General features: G+C 38.7%; 1 non-coding gene across 1 annotated transcript; it reads right to left on the bottom strand.

The window, feature by feature from the left end:
- Positions 1 to 5,256: 5,256 nt before the first annotated feature.
- Positions 5,257 to 5,364, bottom strand: LOC112753560 (small nucleolar RNA R71). Its single transcript, XR_003177943.1, has one exon. It is a non-coding gene; the product is annotated as a small nucleolar RNA R71 (small nucleolar RNA).
- Between the last annotated feature and the right edge of the window lie 16,472 nt (positions 5,365 to 21,836).

Below are 21,836 nucleotides of genomic sequence, written 5' to 3'. Positions count from 1 at the left end.
CCAAATAGATACTGCATAAGGCAACAGAAACTTACTAAGCAATCTTAAGCTCCATACATCATCATATCTGATGGGGCAAAAATCGTCGGTAAAGAATTTCACAAAATAAGTGTGTTGTAAGTGTAGATCTAAACCGACAATTAAACCTCAATCAATTTTAATTTGTTTATCACTAAAGCAAATCCAATAAAAATAAACCAAAGTTTTGAACCTCGGGTCGTCTCACAAGGAATTGCAGGGAAATATGTTACTATTGGTTATGGGATTGTATCTTTTTGGGTTTTGGAATAAGGAACAAGAAAGGTAAATGGCAAGAAAGTAACTAACAACTAAGAAAACTCTTGGCAAGGTATGAGAACTAGAAGTCCTATCCTCATTATCCTCCTCAATTGTGACATCAATTGTCCATTGCTCCCACTTAGTCAACCTCTAACTCTGAAGGAAAGTCAAGTGGATAAATCAATTTGATTCCTTAAGTCTTAGTCAACTCCTAAGGAAAGACTAGAGTTAGTGGAGTTCAAATTAACTAGCAACTTCTAATTATCAATCAACAAAGGAGTTTGATAACTCAAGAGTCTCCAATTACTCAACCAAAGCTAAAAGGAGAAAAATCTACTCTAGCATCCTCCCAAGCATTTTATCAAACACTTGGAAGGCACAAAATAAAAACATAGAAAATTAATAAGGGAAAAATAAATCTAAACAACCAAGTGCAGGGAATCATTACCAACAAATGAAGAGAGAATAACAAACATGAAATACCACATATTGCATTAAGTAGAAAATCAAATCTAACATGAGAATTCATAAACTAAATTGGCATCATAAAGTAGTCAATAAGGGAAATAAATAAACTAGAATGCTAAGACAAATAAAAGTAGAAGAGAAACTAAATTAAACTAAGATAGAAATCTGAAATTGAAAAGAATTAAAGCTAAAAATCCTAAAACCTAGAGAGAGGAGAAAGCCTCTCTCCCTAGAAAACTACATCTAAAACCTAAAATTATGTGAATGAAAGTTGTGTCTTTGATTCCTTCACTCTGCAGTCTCTAATCAGTGTTTTCGGGCTTAAAACAGGGCCAAAAACAGCCCAGAAATCGCCCTCAGCATTTTCTAATACGTGCAGCACGTGGCTCTGTCACGCGTACTGATGAGCGGATAATTTATATGCATTTTGGCACTGTTTTTACATAGTTTTTAGTATGTTTTAGTTAGTTTTTACTATGTTTTTATTAGTTTTTATTCAAAAATTATATTTCTGGACTTTTCTATGAGTTTGTGTGTTTTTCTGTGATTTCAGGTATTTTTTGGCTGAAATTAAGCGACCTGAGCAAAAATCTGATTCAGAGGCTGAAAAACGACTGCAGATGTGGTTGGATTCTGACCCTCCTGCATTCGAAATGGATTTTCTGGAGCTAAAAAAACCCAATTGGCGCGCTCTCAATTGCGTTGGAAAGTAGACATCCTGGGCTTTCCAGCAATATATAATAGTCCATACTTTTCCGAGTTTTGATAATGCAAACTGGCGTTTGAACGCCCACTTTCTACCCTATTATGGCGTTAAACGCCAGAGCTGGCATAAAAGCTGGAGTTAAACGCCCAAAATGGCACCAAAGCTGGCGTTTAACTCCAAGAAGAGTCTCTATACGTGAAAGCTTCAATGCTCAGCCCAAGCACACACCAAGTGGGCCCTGGAAGTGGATTTCTGCACTACCTGCACTCAGTTACTTATTTTCTGTAACCCTAGCTACTAGTTTAGTATAAAAACTACTTTTAGTGATTTATTTTATATCCTTGATCAGTTTTATGCTATCATAGATCATATTGTACACGTTTGGAGGCTGGCCTCACGGCCATGCCTGGACCTTCATCACTTATGTATTTTCAACGGTGGAGTTTCTACACCTCATAGATTAAGGTATGGAGCTCTGCTGTTCCTCATGAATTAATGCAAAGTACTATTGTTTTTCTATTCAATTCAAGCTTATTCTTATTCTAAGTTATTCATGCGCACCCAAGAACATGATGAATGTGATGATCAAGTGACACTCATCACCATTCTCACTTATGAACGTGTGCCTGACAAACACTTCCGTTCTACATGAAATCAAGCTTGAATGCATATCTCTTGGCCTCCTGGTTCACAACGCATGGTTGCCTCTCCTGACAATAGAGCCCTCTATTCCGTGAGATCAGAGTCTTCGTGGTATAAGCTAGAATCAATTGGCAGCATTCTTGAGATCCGGAAAGTCTAAACCTTGTCTGTGGTATTCCGAGTAGGATCTGGGATGGGATGACTGTGACGAGCTTCAAACTCGCGAGTGTTGGGCGTAGTGACAGACACAAAAGGATCAATGGATCCTATTCCAACATAAGTGAGTACCGAAAGATGATTAGCCGTGCGGTGACAGCGCATTTGGACCATTTTCACTGAGAGAACGGACGGTAGCCATTGACAATAGTGATCCCCCAACATACAGCTTGCCATAGAAAGAAGTATGAATGATTGAATGAAGGCATTAGGAAAGCAGAAATTCAGAAGGAGCAAAGCATCTCCATACGCTTATCTGAAATTCTCACTAATGAATTACATAAGTATCTCTATCTTATTTTCTGTTTTAATTACATTTTAATTATCAAAACCTCATAGCCATTTGAATCCGCTTGACTGAGATTTACAAGGATGACCATAGCTTGCTTCAAGCCGACAATCTCCGTGGGATCGACCCTTACTCACGTAAGGTTTATTACTTGGATGACCCAATGCACTTGCTGTTTAGATGTGCGGAGTTGTGAAAAGGAGTTGAGATTACAATCGTGCGTACCAAGTTTTTGGCGCCGTTGCCGGGGATTGTTCGAGTTTGGACAACTGACGGTTTATCTTGTTGCTCAGATTAGGTAATTTTATTTTATTTTTAAGCTTTTTATTTTCAAAAAATTTTCAAAAGAAAAATATAAAATAAATAAATTATTTTATGTCTTCAGAATTCTTAAGAATGAATTCTAGAGTTTCATGATGATTTGTTGAAGTCTGGCTGGCTGTGAAGCCATGTCTAATCTTTTGGACCGAGGTTTCAACTTATCATCACAAGAGCTTGTTGATTTCTATCAATCTTGCTGTTGAATGTAATGATCTGCTAAAGCTTGGCTGGCCATTGGCCATGTCTACTGTTTTGGACCGAAGCTTTCACTGAAAGCTTGGCTGGCTAGTAAACCATGTCTAATTCCTGGACCGGAGCTTTTGACTAACATTACATGATTCCTGGAATTCTTATTAAAAATTTTGAAATCTTTATTTTCTTTTCCAAAATAATTTTCAAAAAATACAAAAAAATTTAATAAAATCATAAAACTAAAAAGAATTTTGTGTTTCTTGTTTGAGTCTTGTGTCAATTTTTAAGTTTGGTGTCAATTGCATCTTTTTAATTTCCTAAAAATTTTCGAAAATTCATGCATGTGTCCTTCATAATCTTCAAGTTGTTCTTGATGATTTTCTTTGTTTGATCTTTGCATTTTCATGTTTTGTCTTTTCTTGTTTTTCATATGCATTTTCAATTTGTTAGTGTCTAAACATTGAAAATTTCTAAGTTTGGTGTCTTGCATGTGTGTCTTTTCTTAAAAATTTTCAAAAATAAGTTCTTGGTGTTCATCTTGACATTCAAAGTGTTCTTGGTGTTCATCTTGACATTCAAAGTGTTCTTACATGCATCATGTGTTTTGATCTTAAATTTTCATATTTTGAGTCATTTTGATATTTTTCTCTCTCCTCATTAAAAATTCAAAAAATCAAAAAAATATCTTTCCCTTATTCTTCTCATAAATTTCAAAAATTTGGATTGACTTAGTCAAAATTTTTAAAACTTAGTTGTTTCTTATGAGTCAAGTCAAATTTTCAATTTAAAAATCCTATCTTTTCAAGTTCTTTTTCAAAAATCAAATCTCTTTCAATTTTCTTCTTAGAAATTTCGAAAATTTCAAAATGATTTTCAAAATCTTTTTCTTATTTTTATTTCATATTTTCCAAAATCTTTACTAACAATTAATGTGATTGATTCAAAGTTTTAAGTTATTACCTGCCTAGTAAGAAAGGTTCAATCTTTAAATTTTAGAATCATATCTTTTCGTTTCTTTTTAGTCAAGTAATTAACTTTAATTTCAAAAATCAAATCTTTTTAAATTTTTTTTTCAAATCTTTTTCAAAATAAATTTCAATCATATCTTTTTCAAAACTTAAATTCAAAATCTTTTCTAACTTCTTATCTTTTCAAAATTGATTTTCAAAATCTTTTTCAATTAACCACCTAACTTTTTGTTTGATTTTAAAAATTCTTATCTTTTTTTAAACTATCTAACTACTTTCCTCTCTCTGATTTTCGAAAATCACTAACCACTTTCTCAAAAATCTTTTTAATTAAGTAATTTATTTAGTTTTCAAATTTTATTTTGTTTCTCTTTTTAATTTTTGAATTATAACTGATTTTTAAATAAAAACAAAAATATTTTCTTTTTTTTAATTACTTTCAAAAACTCTCCCTTTCATCTCTCTCTATTTATTTATTTATCTACTAATACTCCTCTTCTACTCATAATTCGAACCCCCTCTTTTTCTCTGCGTTCAAATTTTTCTCTTCTCCTTCTTCTATTCTTCTCTTCTTCTACTCACATAAAGGAATCTCTATACTATGACATAGAGGATTCCTCTTTTTTTCTGTTCTCTTATTTTTCATATGAGCAGGAACAGGGATAAAGACATTCTTATTGAAGCTAATCTTGAACCTGAAAGGACTCTTAAGAGGAAACTAAGAGAAGCTAAAGCACAACCCTCTGGAGAGGACCTGACAGAAATTTTCGAAAACAAAGGAGACATGGCCGAACCCAATAACAATGGTGGGGATGCAAGGAAGATGCTTGGGTGACTTTATTGCACCCTCTTCTAACTTCTATGGAAGAAGCATCTCAATTCCTGCCATTGGAGCAAACAAATTTGAGCTTAAGCCTCAATTAGTTTCTCTAATGCAACAGAATTGCAAGTTTCATGGACTTCCATTAGAAGATCCCCATCAGTTCTTGCAAATCTGTGACACTGTCAAGACCAATGGAGTTGATCCCGAGTTCTACAGGCTTATGCTTTTCCCTTTTGCTGTAAGAGACAGAGCTAGAACATGGTTGGATTCACAACCTAAGGAAAGCCTGAACTCTTGGGAAAAGTTAGTCAGTGCTTTCCTGGCCAAGTTCTTTCCACCTCAAAAGATGAGCAAGCTTAGAGTGGAAATCCAAACCTTCAGACAGAAGGAAGGTAAGTCCCTCTATGAAGCTTGGGATAGATATAAGCAATTGATCAAAAGGTGTCCTTTTGACATGCTTCCAGAATGGAGCATCATATGTATATTCTATGATGGTCTGTCTGAGTTGTCAAAAATGTCATTGGACCATTTTGCAGGAGGATCTCTTCATCTGAAAACCCCTACAGAAGCTCAGGAACTCATTGAAATGGTTGCAAATAACCAGTTCATGTACACCTCTGAGAGGAGTCCTGTGTACAATGGGACACCTCAAAAGAAGGGAGTTCTTGAAATTGATACTCTGAATGCTATATTGGCTTAGAACAAAATATTGACACAGCAAGTCAATATGATTTCTCAGAGTCTGAATGGATTGCAAGCTGCATCCAATAGTACTAAAGAAGCATCTTCTAAAGAAGAAGCTTATGATCCTGCGGACCCTGCAATGGCAGAGGTGAATTACATGGGAGAACCCTATGGAAACACCTATAAACCTTCATGGAGAAATCATCCAAATTTCTCATGGAAGGACCAACAGAAGCCTCAACAAGGCTTCAACAATAATGGTGGAAGAAATAGGTTTAGCAATAGCAAGCCTTTACCATCATCTTCTCAGCAACAGACAGAGAATTCTGAACAGAGCCATTCTGGCCTGGCAACCATAGTCTCTGATCTATCCAAGACCACACTAAGTTTCATGAATAAAACAAGGTCCTCCATTAGAAATTTGGAGGCACAGGTGGGTCAGCTGAGTAAGAAGATTACTGAAACTCCTTCCAGTACTTTCCCAAGCAATACAGAAGAAAATCCCAAGAGAGAGTGCAAGGCCATAACCATGACCAACATGGCCGAACCTAGAGAGAGTGAGGAGGACGTGAGTCCCAGTGAGAAAAGCCTCATGGGACATCCTCTGGACAGAAAGGAGTTTCCCTTTGAGGAACCAAAGGAATCTAAGGCTCATACAGAGACCATAGAGATTCTATTGAACTTCCTTCTGCCATTCATGAGCTCTGATGAATATTCTTCCTCTGAAGAGGATAAAGACATCACTGAAGAGCAAGTTGCTAAGTATCTAGGAGCAATCATGAAGCTGAATACCAAGTTATTTGGTAATGAGACTTGGGAGGATGAACCCCCCTTGTTCACCAATGAACTGAATGCATTAATGATGCAGACATTACCTCAGAAGAAACCGGATCCCAGAAAATTCTTCATACCTTGTACCATAGGCACCATGACCTTTGAGAAGGCTCTGTGTGACCTGGGGTCAAGGATAAACCTCATGCCACTCTCTGTAATGGAGAAACTGGGAATTTTTGAGGTACAAGCTACAAGAATCTCACTAGAGATGGCAGACAAATCAATGAAACAGGCTTATGGACTAGTAGAGGACGTGCTAGTGAAGGTTGAAGGCCTTTACATCCCTACTGATTTCATAATCCTAGACATTGGGAAGGATGAGGATGAATCTATCATCCTTGGCAGACCCTTCCTAGCCACAGCAAAAGCTGTGATTGATGTTGACAGAGGAGAGTTGGTCCTTCAGTTGAATGAGGACTACCTTGTATTCAATACTCAAGGTTCTCCTTCTGTAACCATGGAGAGGAAGCATGAAAAGCTTCTCTCAATATAGAGTCAAACAAAACCCCCATATTTAAACTCTAAGTTTGGTGTTGGGAGGCTACAACCAAACTCTAAGTTTGGTGTTGAGAGGCTCCAACACTGCTCTGATTATCTGTGAGGCTCCATGAGAGCTCACTGTCAAGCTGTTGACATTAAAGAAGCGTTTATTGGGAGGCAACCCAATGTTATTTAATTATATCTATTTATTTTCCATTGTCAGTTGATGATTTTTTTAGGTTGATGATCATGTGAAGTCACCAAAAATAACTGAAAAATCAAAAACAGAATAAAAAACAGCATTAAAAATAGCTCACCCTGGAGGAAGAGCTTACTGGCATTTAAATGCCAGTAAGAGTAGCAGAATGGGCATTAAACGCCCAGTCTGGCACCATTTTGGGCGTTTAACGCCAGAAATAGGCACCAGACTAGCGTTTAACGCCAGAATAGGGCACCAAGTTGGCATTAAACGCCAAGAAGGGGAGAAAAGCTGGTGTTAAACGCCAGAAACAAGCAGCAACCTGGCGTTTAACTCCAGAATTGCACTCTAAGGGCGTTTTGCATGCCTAAATGGAGTAGGGATGCTAAGTCCTTGACCCCTCAGGATCTATGGACCCTACAGGATCCCCACCAACCTCAACTCACTCTCTTTTCTTCACACCTTTTCATAACACTCTTCCCCAAATACCCTTCACCAATCACCTCCATATATCTTCCCAAATACCCTTCACCAATCACGTCATTCACTTTTCCCCAAAACACCACCTACCTTCAAATTCAAAACTCTTTTTCCCTCCCAAATCCAACCCCAAATACACAAACCTAACCCTCCCCCACTTCTATATATATCCCTCATCACTCCTTCAATTTCACACATCACAAACACCTTATACCCCCTTGGCCGAATTCACCCTCTCCCTCCATCTCCTCCATTTTCTTCTTCTTCTCCTTCATTCTTTCTTCTTTGCTTGAGGACGAGCAAACCTTTTAAGTTTGGTGTGGTAAAAACATTGCTTTTTGTTTTTCCATAACCATTTATGGCACCTAAAATAGGAGAAACCTCTAGAAAGAGGAAAGGGAAGGCAAAAGCTTCCACCTCCGAGTCATAGGAGATGGAGAGATTCATCTCAAAAGTCCATCAAGACCACTTCTATGAATTTGTGGCCAAGAAGAAGGTGATCCCTGAGGTCCCTTTCATGCTCAAAAGGAGTGAGTATCCAGAGATCCGACATGAGATTAGAAGAAGAGGATGGGAAGTTCTCTCCAATCCTATTCAACAAGTCAGAATCTTAATGTTTCAAGAGTTCTATGCAAACGCATGGATCACTAGGAACCATGATCAAAGTATGAAACCGAATCTAAAGAATTGGCTTACAATGGTTCAGGGGAAATACTTAGATTTCAGTCCGGAAAATGTAAGGTTGGCGTTCAGCTTGCCAATGATGCAAGGAAACGCACGCCCCTACAGTAGAAGGGTCGACTTTGATCAAAGGTTGGACCAAGTCCTCATGGACATATGTGAGGAAGGAGCTCAGTGGAAAAGAGACTCAAGAGGCAACCCGGTTCAATTAAAAAGACCGGACCTTAAGCTTGTGGCTAGAGGATGGTTGGAGTTCATCCAACGCTCTATCATTCCTACTAGCAACCGATCCGAAGTAACTGTGGATCGGGCCATCATGATCCATAGTATCATGATTGGGGAGGAAGTGAAAGTTCATGAGATTATATCTCAAGAACTCTACAAGGTGGTTGATAAGTCCTCCACTTTGGCAAGGTTAGCCTTTCCTCACCTCATTTGTCACCTCTGCAATTCAACTGGGATTGTCATACAGGGAGACATCCTCATTGAAGAGGACAAGTCCATCACTAAAAAAAGGATGGAGCAAACAAGAGAGCCCACTCATGGACCTCAACAAGAGCATGAGGAAATTCCTCATCATGAAATCCCTGAGATGCCTCAAGGGATGTACTTTCCTCCACAAAACTATTGGGAGCAAATTAACACCTCCCTAGGAGAATTAAGTTCTAACATGGGACAACTAAGGGTGGAGCACCAAGAGCATTCCATCCTCCTCCATGAAATTAGAGAAGACCAAAGAACCATGAGGGAGGAACAACAAAGGCAAAGAAGAGACATAGAGGAGCTCAAGAGCACCATTGGTTCTTCAAGAGGAAGAAGATGCCACCATCACTAAGGTGGACCCGTTCTTTAATTTCCTTGTTCTTTATTTTTCTATTTTTCGTTCTCTATGCTTTATGTTTGTTTATGTTTGTGTCTTTATTTACATGATCATTAGTGTCTAGTGTTTATACCTTAAAGCTATGAATGTCCTATGAATCCATCACCTTTCTTGAATGAAAAACGTTCTTAATTGCAAAAGAAAAAAAAGTACATGGATTTCGAATTTTAAAATAGTTTAATTATTTTGATATGGTGGAAATACTTTTTGTTTTCTGAATGAATGCTTGAACAGTGCATATTTTTTATATTGTTATTTATGAATGTTAAAATTGTTGGCTCTTGAAAGAATAATGAAAAAGGAGAAATGTTATTGATAATCTGAAAAATCATAAAATTGATTCTTGAAGCAAGAAAAAGCAGTGAAAGACAAAGGTTTGCGAAAAAAAAGGGGCAAAAAAATAATAAAAGAAAAACAAAGAAAAAGAAAAAGCAAGCAAAAAAAGCCAATAGCTCTTTAAACCAAAAGTCAAGAGCAAAAAGCCAATAACCCTTTAAACCAAAAGGCAAGGGTAAAAAGGATCCAAGGCTTTGAGCATTAATGGATAGGAGGGCCCAAAGGAATAAAATCCTGGCCTAAGCTGCTAAACCAAGCTGTCCCTAACCATGTGCTTGTGGCGTGAAGGTGTCAAGTGAAAAGCTTGAGACTGAGCGGTTAATGTCGTGGTCCAAAGCAAAAAAGAGTGTGCTTAAGAGCTCTGGACATCTCTAATTGGGGACTCTAGCAAAGCTGAGTCACAATCTGAAAAGGTTCACCCAGTTATGTGTCTGTGGCATTTATGTATCCGGTGGTAATACTGGAAAACAAAATGCTTAGGGCCACGGCCAAGACTCATAAAGTAGCTGTGTTCAAGAATCAACATACTGAACTAGGAGAATCAATAACACTATTTGAATTCTGAGTTCCTATAGATGCCAATCATTCTGAACTTCAAAGGATAAAGTGAGATGCCAAAATTGTTCAGAAGCAAAAAGCTAAAAGCCCCGCTCATCTAATTAAGACTGATCTTCATAGATGTCTTCGGAATTCATTGTATATTCTCTTCTTTTTATCCTACTTTGTTTTTAGTTGCTTGGGGACAAGCAACAATTTAAGTTTGGTGTTGTGATGAGCGGATAATTTATACGCTTTTTGGCACTGTTTTTACATAGTTTTTAGTATGTTTTAGTTAGTTTTTACTATATTTTTATTTGTTTTTATTCAAAAATCACATTTCTGGACTTTACTATGAGTTTGTATATTTTTCTGTGATTTCAGGTATTTTCTGGCTGAAATTGAGGGACCTGAGCAAAAATCTTATTCAGCGGCTGAAAAAGGACTGCAGATGCTGTTGGATTCTAACCCCCTGCACTCGAAATGGATTTTCTGGAGCTACAGAAATCCAATTGGCACGCTCTCAATTGCGTTGGAAAGTAGACATCTTGGGCTTTCCGGAAATATATAATAGTCCATACTTTGTCTAAGTTTTGATAACGCAAACTGGCGTTTGAACACCCACTTTCTACCCTATTCTGGCGTTAAACGCCAGAACTGGCATAAAAGCTGGAGTTAAACGCCCAAACTGGCACCAAAGCTGGAGTTTAACTCCAAGAAGAGTCTCTACACGTGAAAGCTTCAATGCTTAGCCCAAGCACACACCAAGTGGGCCCCGAAAGTGGATTTCTGCACTACCTGCACTCAGTTACTTATTTTCTGTAGCCCTAGCTACTAGTTTAGTATAAAAACTACTTTTAGTGATTTATTTTATATCCTTGATCAGTTTTATGCTATCATAGATCATATTATACACATTTGGAGGCTGGCCTCACGGCCATGCCTGGACCTTCATCACTTATGTATTTTCAACGGTGGAGTTTCTACACCTCATAGATTAAGGTGTGGAGCTTTGTTGTTCCTCCTGAATTAATGCAAAGTACTATTGTTTTTCTATTCAATTCAAGCTTATTCTTATTCTAAGATATTCATTCGCACCCAAGAACATGATGAATGTGATGATCAAGTGACACTCATCACCATTCTCACTTATAAATGTGTGTCTGACAAACACTTCCGTTCTATATGAAAACAAGCTTGAATGCATATCTCTTGGCCTCCTGGTTGACGATGCATGGTTGCCTCTCCTGACAACAGAGCCCTCCATTCCGTGAGATCAGAGTCTTCGTGGTATAAGCTAGAATCAATTGGCAGCATTCTTGAGATCCAGAAAGTCTAAACCTTGTCTGTCGTATTCCGAGTAGGATCTGGGATGGGATGACTGTGATGAGCTTCAAACTCACGATTGTTGGGCGTAGTGACAGACGCAAAAGGATCAATGGATCCTATTCCAACATGAGTGAGAACCGACAGATGATTAGCCGTGCGGTGACAGCGCATTTGGACCATTTTCACTGAGAGGACGGACGGTAGCCATTGACAACGGTGATCCCCCAACATATAGCTTGCCATATAAAGGAGTATGAATGATTGAATGATGGCAGTAGGAAAGCAGAGATTCAGAAGGAGCAAAGCATCTACATACGCTTATTTGAAATTCTCACCAATGAATTACATAAGTATCTCTATCTTATTTTCTATTTTAATTACATTTTAATTATCAAAACCTCAGAGCCATTTGAATCCGCCTGACTGAGATTTACAAGGATGACCATAGCTTGCTTCAAGCTGACAATCTCCGTGAGACCGACCCTTACTCACGTAAGGTTTATTACTTGGACGACTGATGAGCGGATAATTTATATGCTTTTTTGGCATTGTTTTTAGTATGTTTTTAGTAGAATCTAGTTACTTTTAGGGATGTTTTCATTAGTTTTTATATTAAATTCACATTTCTGGACTTTACTATGAGTTTGTGTGTTTTTCTGTGATTTTAGGTATTTTCTGGCTGAAATTGAGGGACTTGAGCAAAAATCAGATTCAGAGGTTGAAGAAGGACTGCTGATGCTGTTGGATTCTGACCTCCCTGCACTCAAAATGGATTGTTTGGAGCTACAGAACTCAAAATGGTGCGCTTCCAATTGCGTTGGAAAGTAGACATCGAGGGCTTTCTATCAATATATAATAGTCCATACTTTGCTCAAGTTTAGACGACGAAAACTGGCGTTCAATGCCAGCTCTCTGCCCAATTCTGGCATCCAGCGCCAGAAAGAAGTTGCAAAGTGGAGTTCAACGCCCAAACTGGCACAAAAGCTGGTGTTCAACTCCAGAAAGAGCCTCTGCACGTGGAACATTCAAGCTCAGCCCAAGCACACACCAAGTGGGCCCCGGAAGTGGATTTATGCATCAATTACTTACTTTTGTAAACCCTAGTAACTAGTTTAGTATAAATAGGACTTTTTACTATTGTATTAGATATCTTTAATCAGTTGTATGCTATCTTAGATCACGTTTTGGGGGCTGGCCATTCGGCCATGCCTGGACCTTTCACTTATGTATTTTCAACGGTAGAGTTTCTACACTCCATAGATTAAGGTGTGGAGCTCTGCTGTTCCTCAAAGATTAATGCAAAGTACTACTGTTTTTCTATTCAATTCAACTTATTCTGCTTCTAAGATATTCATTCGTACTTCAACCTGAATGTGATGAACGTGACAATCATCATCATTCTCCATGAACGCGTGCCTGACAACCACTTCCGTTCTACCTTCGATTGAATGATTATCTCTTGGATCTCTTAATCAGAATCTTCGTGGTGTAAGCTAGATTGATGGCGGCATTCATGAGAATCCAGAAAGTCTAAACCTTGTCTGTGGTATTCCGAGTAGGATTCTGGGATTGAATGACTGTGACGAGCTTCAAACTCGTGATTGCTGGGCGTAGTGACAAACACAAAAGGAGGGTGAATCCTATTCCAGCATGATCGGGAACCTCAGATGATTAGCCGTGCTGTGATAGAGCATTTGGACCATTTTCACAAGAGGAGGGGATGTAGCCATTGACAACGGTGATGCCCTTGCATAAAGCCAGCCATAGAAAGGAGTAAGACTGATTGGAAGAAGACAGCAGGAAAGCAGAGGTTTAGAGGGACGAAAGCATCTCCATGCATTTATCTGAAATTCTCACCAAGGATTTACATAAGTGTTTCTATCCCTATTTTCTGTTTAATTAGTATTATTTTCGAAAACTCCATAATCAATTATTATCCGCCTGACTGAGATTTATAAGGTGACCATAGCTTGCTTCATACCAACAATCTCCGTGGGATCGACCCTTACTCACATAAGGTTTATTACTTGGACGACCCAGTGCACTTGCTGGTTAGTTGTATCGAAGTTGTGACAAATTATGAATTGAGATTAGAACACCAAGTTTTCAGAACCATTACCAGAGATCACAAGTTCGTGCACCAACGACCCAATGCACTTGCTGGTTAGTTGTACGGAGTTGTGAAAAGGAGTTGAGATTACAATCATGCGTACCAGGTTTTTGGTGCCGTTGAGATCACAACTTCGTGCACCACGTACGCGTCTCCCACGCGTACGCGTTGCTGAACTTTCGCAAGGTCACTCATACGCGTGATCCACATGTGCGCATCGCCTAACTGCATGGTAACTATGGCAAATTGTATATCATTTTGAAGCCCCGGATGTTAGCTTTCCAACGCAACTGTAACCGCCTCATTCGGACCTCTGTAGCTCAAGTTATGAAAGATTTAGTACGAAGAGGTCAGGCTTGACAACTTAGCAATTCCTTCAATTTCTTGTATTCCTTCCACTTTTGCATGCTTCCTTTCTATCCTCTAAGCCATTCTTACCCTATAAACCTTGAAAACACTTAACAAACATATCACGGCATCGAATGGTAATAAGAAAGGATTAAAATGATCAAATTTAAGGCTATAGAAGCATGTTTTCAATCATAGCACAAAATTAGGAAGGAAAATGTAAAACATGCGAATTCTATGAATAAGTGTGAGAATAATGGATGAAATCTACTCAGTTAAGCACAAGATAAACCCTAAAAATGGGGTTTATCAATCTCCCCACACTTAAACATTAGCATGTGATGCCAGGGCATCTTAGGCTAGTTTCACTAGCCTTTTTCTTTGTTTTTAATAGGTTTTATGCACTTTCTTGAGTTATAAGTAAGAAAATTGGGTAGAAATTCATGTATACCTATATTCATTCAATCATGATTAATTTGATGCAATTTCATGAGAATTATTCTAGAATTACTTGTATGTTAAGAATGATGTGAATTCTCATGACTTTAGCAAGGCTTTGATGCATGTGTTGGTTGATGATAGGTGAAAGAAAGGCATGAAAAGAGTTGAAGAAGGAGCAGAGAAAAGATGTAGAAGAAGCAATGTTGGTGGCCAAGTTGGACCACCAACGTTGCCTCCAACGTTAGAAGAGAAGCAGAGCAAGTCTCTGCATAATTGGCTGATGCTCACGTTGGAAGGAGCGTTGAACCCCCAACGTTACCCCCAACGTAGTGATGAAAAGATTCAATTCCGGAGCTAAATAAAATTTGAGCGACGCGTACGCGTCTATGACGTGTACGCGTGAAAAAGCAAAATTTTCATATCCACGCACAAGTGTGAGTCATGCGCATGCGTGGAATGGCAAAAGTGACCATCCACGCGTACGCGTCACAAAGCGAACGTTGGAGGTCCAATGTTGCCTCAAACGTTGCCTCCAATGTCTGCGATTCCAAGCGCAGAATTTGAAATTGAAAAAACTTGAATCCACGCGCACGCGTCAGTGACGCATACGCGTCGATAAGAAAAAGGGCAACTCACGCGTAAGCATGGTGTACGTGCATGCGCGAAGAAGCAAAATTTCAACCTTCACGCGTGAGCATGGTGCACGCGTACGCGTGAAGAAACAAAATCTCAGATTTCACGCTTACGCGTGATGTACGTGTACGCGTGGGTAGCAAAACGTTGGCCCTCCAACGTTGAGTCAAACGCCAATGACAGCAAGGTATCTAGTTTTTCTGGTTTTGTTCTAAATGGTGTTTGAGTCAACGTAGGCCATCAAACGTTGACTCCAACGTGAAGCATCAGAACTCACAATTCAAACAGATCTCTTCTCAACAACAACGAAAACCAATTGGAGCCATTTTCAACCCAATTCCATCAAGGCCAAAAGCCCAATTCAGAGATTGAAGATCAATGGAAGAAAGTGTATAAATAGCTTAGAATTTAAGTTGAGGATACATTTTTCCCATTTTTTGGAATTTTTACACTTACTGCACTTTTCATTTTTGAATTCAGAATGTATCTTTTGATTCCAATTTCCATTTTGAGAGCTATGAACAAATAAACCCCTTTCATTGGGTTAGGAAGCTCTATTGTAATTCAATGGATCAATAGTAATTTTCATCTTCTTCTTCTTTCTTTTCTCTTGATTTTTGTTAGAAAGCTTTCGGTCTTAATTCAATTGGATAGTTGTCTTGAGAGAGAAGCTATCCATAATTGGAATTCTTCGGATCCTTGAGAGAGGGATGAAGAATTCATGCTATAATTGCTTTCTCACATTGGATTAGATTGGGGGTTGGATGGATATAGTGACATGTAATCCTACCAATACTTTGATCTATGAATTTGTGTGGTATAGCCAGTGACCGAACTTCAACTCTTCCCATGAGCAATTAAATCAAGACATTGGGCAATTGTTCATGCTTAGAGAGATTGGTGAGCCAAGACATTGGGATCCAATCATTTAAGATTGCCAAGCAATATCAATAAATGCATTGATTGAGGAAGAGATGAAAATGAGTTGATCCGGATAGTTCAATATCTCCCAAAACCCAATGAATTCTCCATCTCTGATCTTACCTATTCTATTTACTTTCCATTCTTTAATTTCATGCTAATTCCCCATTCCCATTTAATTTCTAGCAATTTAAGATTTTGTCATTTAAATTCTTGCAATTTAATTTCTGATATTTAATTTCTTGCAATTTAAGTTTCCTGCCAATTTACATTCTGCAATCCCAACCAAATCTGATTTCACTCAACTAGCACAATTCCTCAATTAACATTGATCAACCAACCAATCCCTGTGGGATTCGATCTCACTCTACAATGAGTTTTACTTGACGACAATCCGGTACACTTGCCGGTAGGAAAATTATTGAGAGGCAAATTTCCGCGTATGGCATATCAATAGTGCAAAAATTGCAACAATGGGGGAGAGTGTGGGTAATGAAAGACAATATAAATTCATGTCAATGCGAAAGGAATACAAGTATCATAAAATATTGGCATTGACACATAAGTAATATTACCCAATAATGTAAAACAAGTCACTAAGCACCAAAATAATGCAAGAAAAGATGCAACAGTTGAATAAGAACATCTAACACCAACGGAAAAATAATAAACTTAGAAAAAAATAAAAACATAAACAAAATTAAAATGCAAGGATGAAAAGTATGCAAATGTAGTAAGTAAAAGAAATGGAAAGAGAATATAGATGAGAATGTAAAGAAATGAAGAAGAAGAAAGTAAGAGAGGAGGAAGAAAGAAGGAGAAATGATAAGAGAACAAGAAACAGACGCGACGCACGCACATGCATCACGCGTAAGCGTGAAAACAAAAATGGCCATGCAACGCGTAGGCATCACCCACGCGTACTGATGAGCAGATAATTTATACGCTTTTTGGCATTATTTTTTTAGGTAGTTTTTAGCATGTTTTAGTTACTTTTTATTATATTTTTATTAGTTTTTATGCAAAAATCATATTTCTGGACTTTACTATGAGTTTTTGTGTTTTTCTGTAATTTCAGGTATTTTCTGGCTGAAATTGAGGGACCTGAGCAAAAGTCTGATTCATAGGCTGAGAAAGGACTGCAGATGCTGTTGGATTCTGACCCTCCTACACTCGAATTGGATTTTATGGAGCTAAAGAAGCCCAATTGGCGTGATATTAATTTCGTTGGAAAGTAGATATCTTGGGCTTTCCAGAAATGTATAATAGTCCATACTTTTCCTGAGATTTGATGGCCCAAACTGGCCTTTAAACGCCAGCCAGAGACTCTTTTCTGGCGTAAAACGCCGAAATTGGCACCAGAACTGGAGTTAAACGCGCAAACTGGCATCCAAGCTGGCATTTAACTCTAGAAAAGGCCTATGCACGTGTAAAGCTCAATGCTCAGCCCAAGCACACACCAAGTGGGCCCCGGAAGTGGATTTCTACACTATCTGCACTTAGTTACTTATATTCTGTAATCCTTAGTAACTAGTTTAGTATAAATAGCACTTTTTACTATTGTATTCGAGGAATCTGATGCCATTTTTCACATTTGGAGGCTGGCCACACGACCATGCCTAGACCTTTTTCTCTTATGTATTTTCTACGGTGGAGTTTCTACACCTCATAGATTAAGGTGAGGAGCTCTGCTGTTCTTCATGAATTAATGCAAGTACTATTGTCTCTCTTTCAATTCACGCTTACTTCTTCTCCAAGATATACTCTCGTACTTAATTCAGTTAAGTCAGAATAAAGGGGTGACCCGTGACAATCACCCACTATCTTCGTTACTCGCTTAGCCAAGATCCGCGTGCCTGACAACCACAAGCGGTCTTGATAAACCACTATTTTATGATTTATATTATGTTTAATTGAGTGGTTTTTATCAAATCTTTACCTAATTATTCATATGATTTGCATGATTTTACAATTCCTTCCTAGTTGAGTTCTATGGTTGAAAACTTGCTTCCTGGAGATCTTTTATTTGTGTATTTTAATTCTCCTTTATACCATTCGATGCCGTGATCCGTGTGTTAAGTGTTTCAGGCTTCATAGGGCAGGAATGGCTTAGAGAATGGAGAGGAAGATGTCATTTCTAGTTTATCTTACCCCTCCTCCGTGAGGAAGTCCGTTCGTTCCTTGGCCATGCAGGTTTTTACAGGAGATTCATTAAGGACTTCAGTAAGGTAGCATTACCTTTATCCAGATTGCTGCAGAAAGATAGTGAGGATTGTATGCAAGCGTTTGATAAGCTGAAGATCGCCCTGACTCAAGCTCCAATTGTGAGAGGACCAGATTGGAGCCATCCATATAAAATTATGTGTGATGCTTCCAACCATGCAGTGGGAGCGGCGCTGGCTCAGCACGATGGTAAGAATCCTTTTGTAATTGCTTATGCATCTAAGACTTTAGATGCTGCTCAATCTAATTACACTATTACTGAAAAAGAGCTTTTTGCTATTGTTTTTACTCTGGATAAATTCCGAGCCTATTTACTTGGTACTAAGGTAGTAGTATACTCAGACCATGCAGCTCTAAAATATTTATTAGCTAAAAAGGAGTCCAAACCAAGGCTAATACGTTGGATACTGCTGCTGCAAGAATTTGATTTAGAAATTAAGGATAGGAGTGGTAACCAGAATTTAGTGGCAGACCACTTGAGTCGCCTTGAGCACATTAAGGATGACTCCACTCCTATAAATGATACTTTCCCATTTGATAGCTTACATGCAGTATCTGAAGTAGTTCCTTGGTATGCACCTGTAGCTAATTATCTAGTTAGCCACACTTTTCCTCCAAATTTCACTAAGCATCAAAGAGTCAAGGTGAAAAGCGAGTCCAAATATTATATATGGGATGACCCATATTTATGGAGGTGTGGTGCTGACCAGGTAATTAGACGGTGTGTGCCTTAATCAGAATTCCAGTCCATTTTAGAGGCCTGCCACTCATCTGAGAGTGGAGGACATTTTGGCCCTCAAAGAACAGCTAGAAAAATTCTAGACTGTGGATTCTGGTGGCTTACTTTTTTTAAAGACACTGCTGAATTCTGTAAATCTTGTTCCCCATGCCAAAGGTTTGGTAATATATCCAAGAGGGATGAGATGCCTCAACAGATTATGCTTTTCTGTGAAATTTTTTATGTTTGGGGCATTGACTTCATGGGTCCATTTCCAAATTCTAATGGTTACTTTTTTATACTGTTAGCTGTAGATTATGTTTCTAAATGGGTGGAAGCAATTCCTACCCGTACTGATGATGCTAACACTGTTGTTTCCTTTGTTAGAAACCATATTATTTATCGCTTTGGATCACCACGAGCAATCGTGAGCGATCAAGGCACTCACTTTTGTAACAGAAGACTAACAGGATTACTGAAGAAGCATGGGATAGTTCACAAAGTAGCAACAGCTTACCATCCCCAGACTAATGGGCAAGCAGAAATCTCTAACAGAGAGATTAAGTGTATTTTGGAGAAGATAGTAAAGCCTCATAGGAAGGACTGGAGTGCCAGGCTACAAGATGCACTCTGGACATATAGAACAGCGTACAAGACACCCAATGGGATGAGCCCCTTCCGCTTAGTATACGAAAAATCTTGCCACCTTCCAGTAGAGGTAGAACACAAGGCTTTTTAGGCTGTAAGGGTGAATTTTGAGGAAGCTGGTGCTGAAAGAAAGTTGCAACTAGCAGAACTAGAGAACCTTCGCCTAGAAGCATATGACAACTCCAGGAGATACAAAGAAAAGGTGAAGGCTGTCCATGACAAGCACATAAAAAGGAGAGAATTCAGAACAGGGGAGTTAGTTCTTCTTTATAACTCCAGACTGAGCCTCATGCCAGGTAAACTAAGATCAAGATGGGAAGGTCTATACAGAGTAGAAAAGGTAGAGCCATACGGAGTTTTTCACCTGCGTCATCCTTCTAGCTCCAAGTTCATCAAAGTAAATGGACATCCCCTAAGGCTTTATCATGGTGAGAAGATGAAGGATCACAAAGAACTCGAGGTCTTCCTCTTAGAAGACCCACCAACAGCAGCAGAATGAGCCTGAAGACCGTCCAACTTAAGGACGTAAAAGCAAAGTGCTAGGTGGGAGACAACCCACCATGGTATGATCGTTCCGTTTCAGTCTTAGTTTTATTTTACTTTATTCTATTTTTCTGATGTTAATGAATCTTCTTATAATTTCTGCATATAGTCTGCATTCACATTTGCATTTTTGCATTCTACATAAAAAAAATGGGGAAACACGCGATGCGTCAGCGTCGCTGACGCGTCCACGTCAAAGGAGCATTAAGCGAAAAAAGGGAATCGAACAGAAAGTCACGCGGGGGCGTGGCTGGAGGCGTGCCTTCGGCACCAATGCATCCACGCGAATGCATCCCTGACACATCGACGTCATTTGCGAATCCAGCCCTCCACGCGTGCGCTTCACTCACGCGCATGCGTAACCCCGTGAAATCGACGTAAATGGGTATGTGGCAGCAAGTTGTAATGGAGTGGGGCTGGAACTATGCTAGAAGCACAAGCCCTACCACGCGAACGCGTGTCCCACACGGCCGCGTCATTTTTAAAAGAAAGGCCATTCACGCGTGCGCGTCACCCACGCACACGCGTCACCCTAAATTTTGGCAAAATGCGTTTGAGACAGAGAGTTGTGCGAACGCGAGGCTACTCTCGCGCCACTAGCACAAATCAAGTCACGCGTCCGCGTGACCGACGCTTCCACGTCACTTGAAAATATCGCAACTCACGCGAACGCGTGACCCACGTGTCCGCGTCACATGTTACGCACAACTTATCCAGATCAGCACCAGATATCTTATCTTTTCTTCCCCAAATCCAAATCTTTTCTTATCCCTTCTTATTTCTTTCTTCTCCCTTCTTCTTTCTTTATTCTTTCTCACTTTTTAATTTCTATTTTTCACATCCATTATCAAGGTTGTTTTCTTTTATTCTTTCCTTTTTACTTTTCTATTATTATTCTTATTTTTATTTATGTTTTCTTCTTCTTTTTCTTTTTACTTTCATTATATAAGTTTTTCTTTTTCTTTCTTTTTCTTTTTATTCTTTTCATTGGTGTTAGAAATTTAATTGGGTGATTATTTTCTTCTACATTTTGCTTGTGAGTATATTAAGGAATTGTTTGACAATTAATATTACTTCTTAAAGGGTTGCTTGCATGTCCAATTTAATAACTTTCAACAACATCCTTACCATGCATGCTAAGTATTTGTGAAAAAGTCCGTATGGCATTGTGCATTATTTTCAATTATTCTATTCTACTACTCTAATGCCTATTTTTCAAAAAATCCCTTTCATATTTTATTGATTAAAATATAATTGTCAATACAAACAGATTGTTAGTTTAAAAGAGTTGATAATCTAACTTGGACATTTAGTGCTTGATCTATGCTACTCATGCCTTTGCCGGCATGCCAATAAACATCTTGCATCTAATTGTCATTACATGCACTTGCTATATTTCTATTGATGAACTTTTCACATGTAGTCATGACCATGTGTTAATGACATCCTTCTTTACCGTGCATTGATTATCACCAATACCATCCCCTTCCTTGCTCTAATCCTTAGTTTTAAAAAGTTACTTTCTTCTTCCCTTTTCAGGATGGCCACCAAGAAAGGCAAGGAGAAAGCAAACCACCAGCAAGGAGAGGAACAAAGAGAGCATTAGTGGCAGAGCCATCTTCAACAGCGGTGAAATCCTCAACAAAACGAATCAAGAGGATCATCAAGGTTGATGAAAAAGAGAAAGCCTTTCCATCAAAGGACACTGCGCGGTTCACTAACCGCTACTGTGAGCAGATGTTCCCCATCATGGCTGAAAGGAATTATAACAATGAGTACCTTCTTATCCTCCCGACCAACATTGCTGAAATTGTTGAGCCTCGCATTGACGAAGACAATGAGGATTCCTACAGAGACAGCCACGGCAGGATAATCTATCATGGGTAGTTGAATTCTACTCCAATTTT

This window comes from Arachis hypogaea, chromosome 15 (genome assembly GCF_003086295.3).
Source record: "Arachis hypogaea cultivar Tifrunner chromosome 15, arahy.Tifrunner.gnm2.J5K5, whole genome shotgun sequence".
Taxonomy (NCBI): domain Eukaryota; kingdom Viridiplantae; phylum Streptophyta; class Magnoliopsida; order Fabales; family Fabaceae; genus Arachis; species Arachis hypogaea.
Note: the sequence above shows the minus strand (reverse complement) of the source record. Positions and strands in the feature narration are given on the sequence as shown.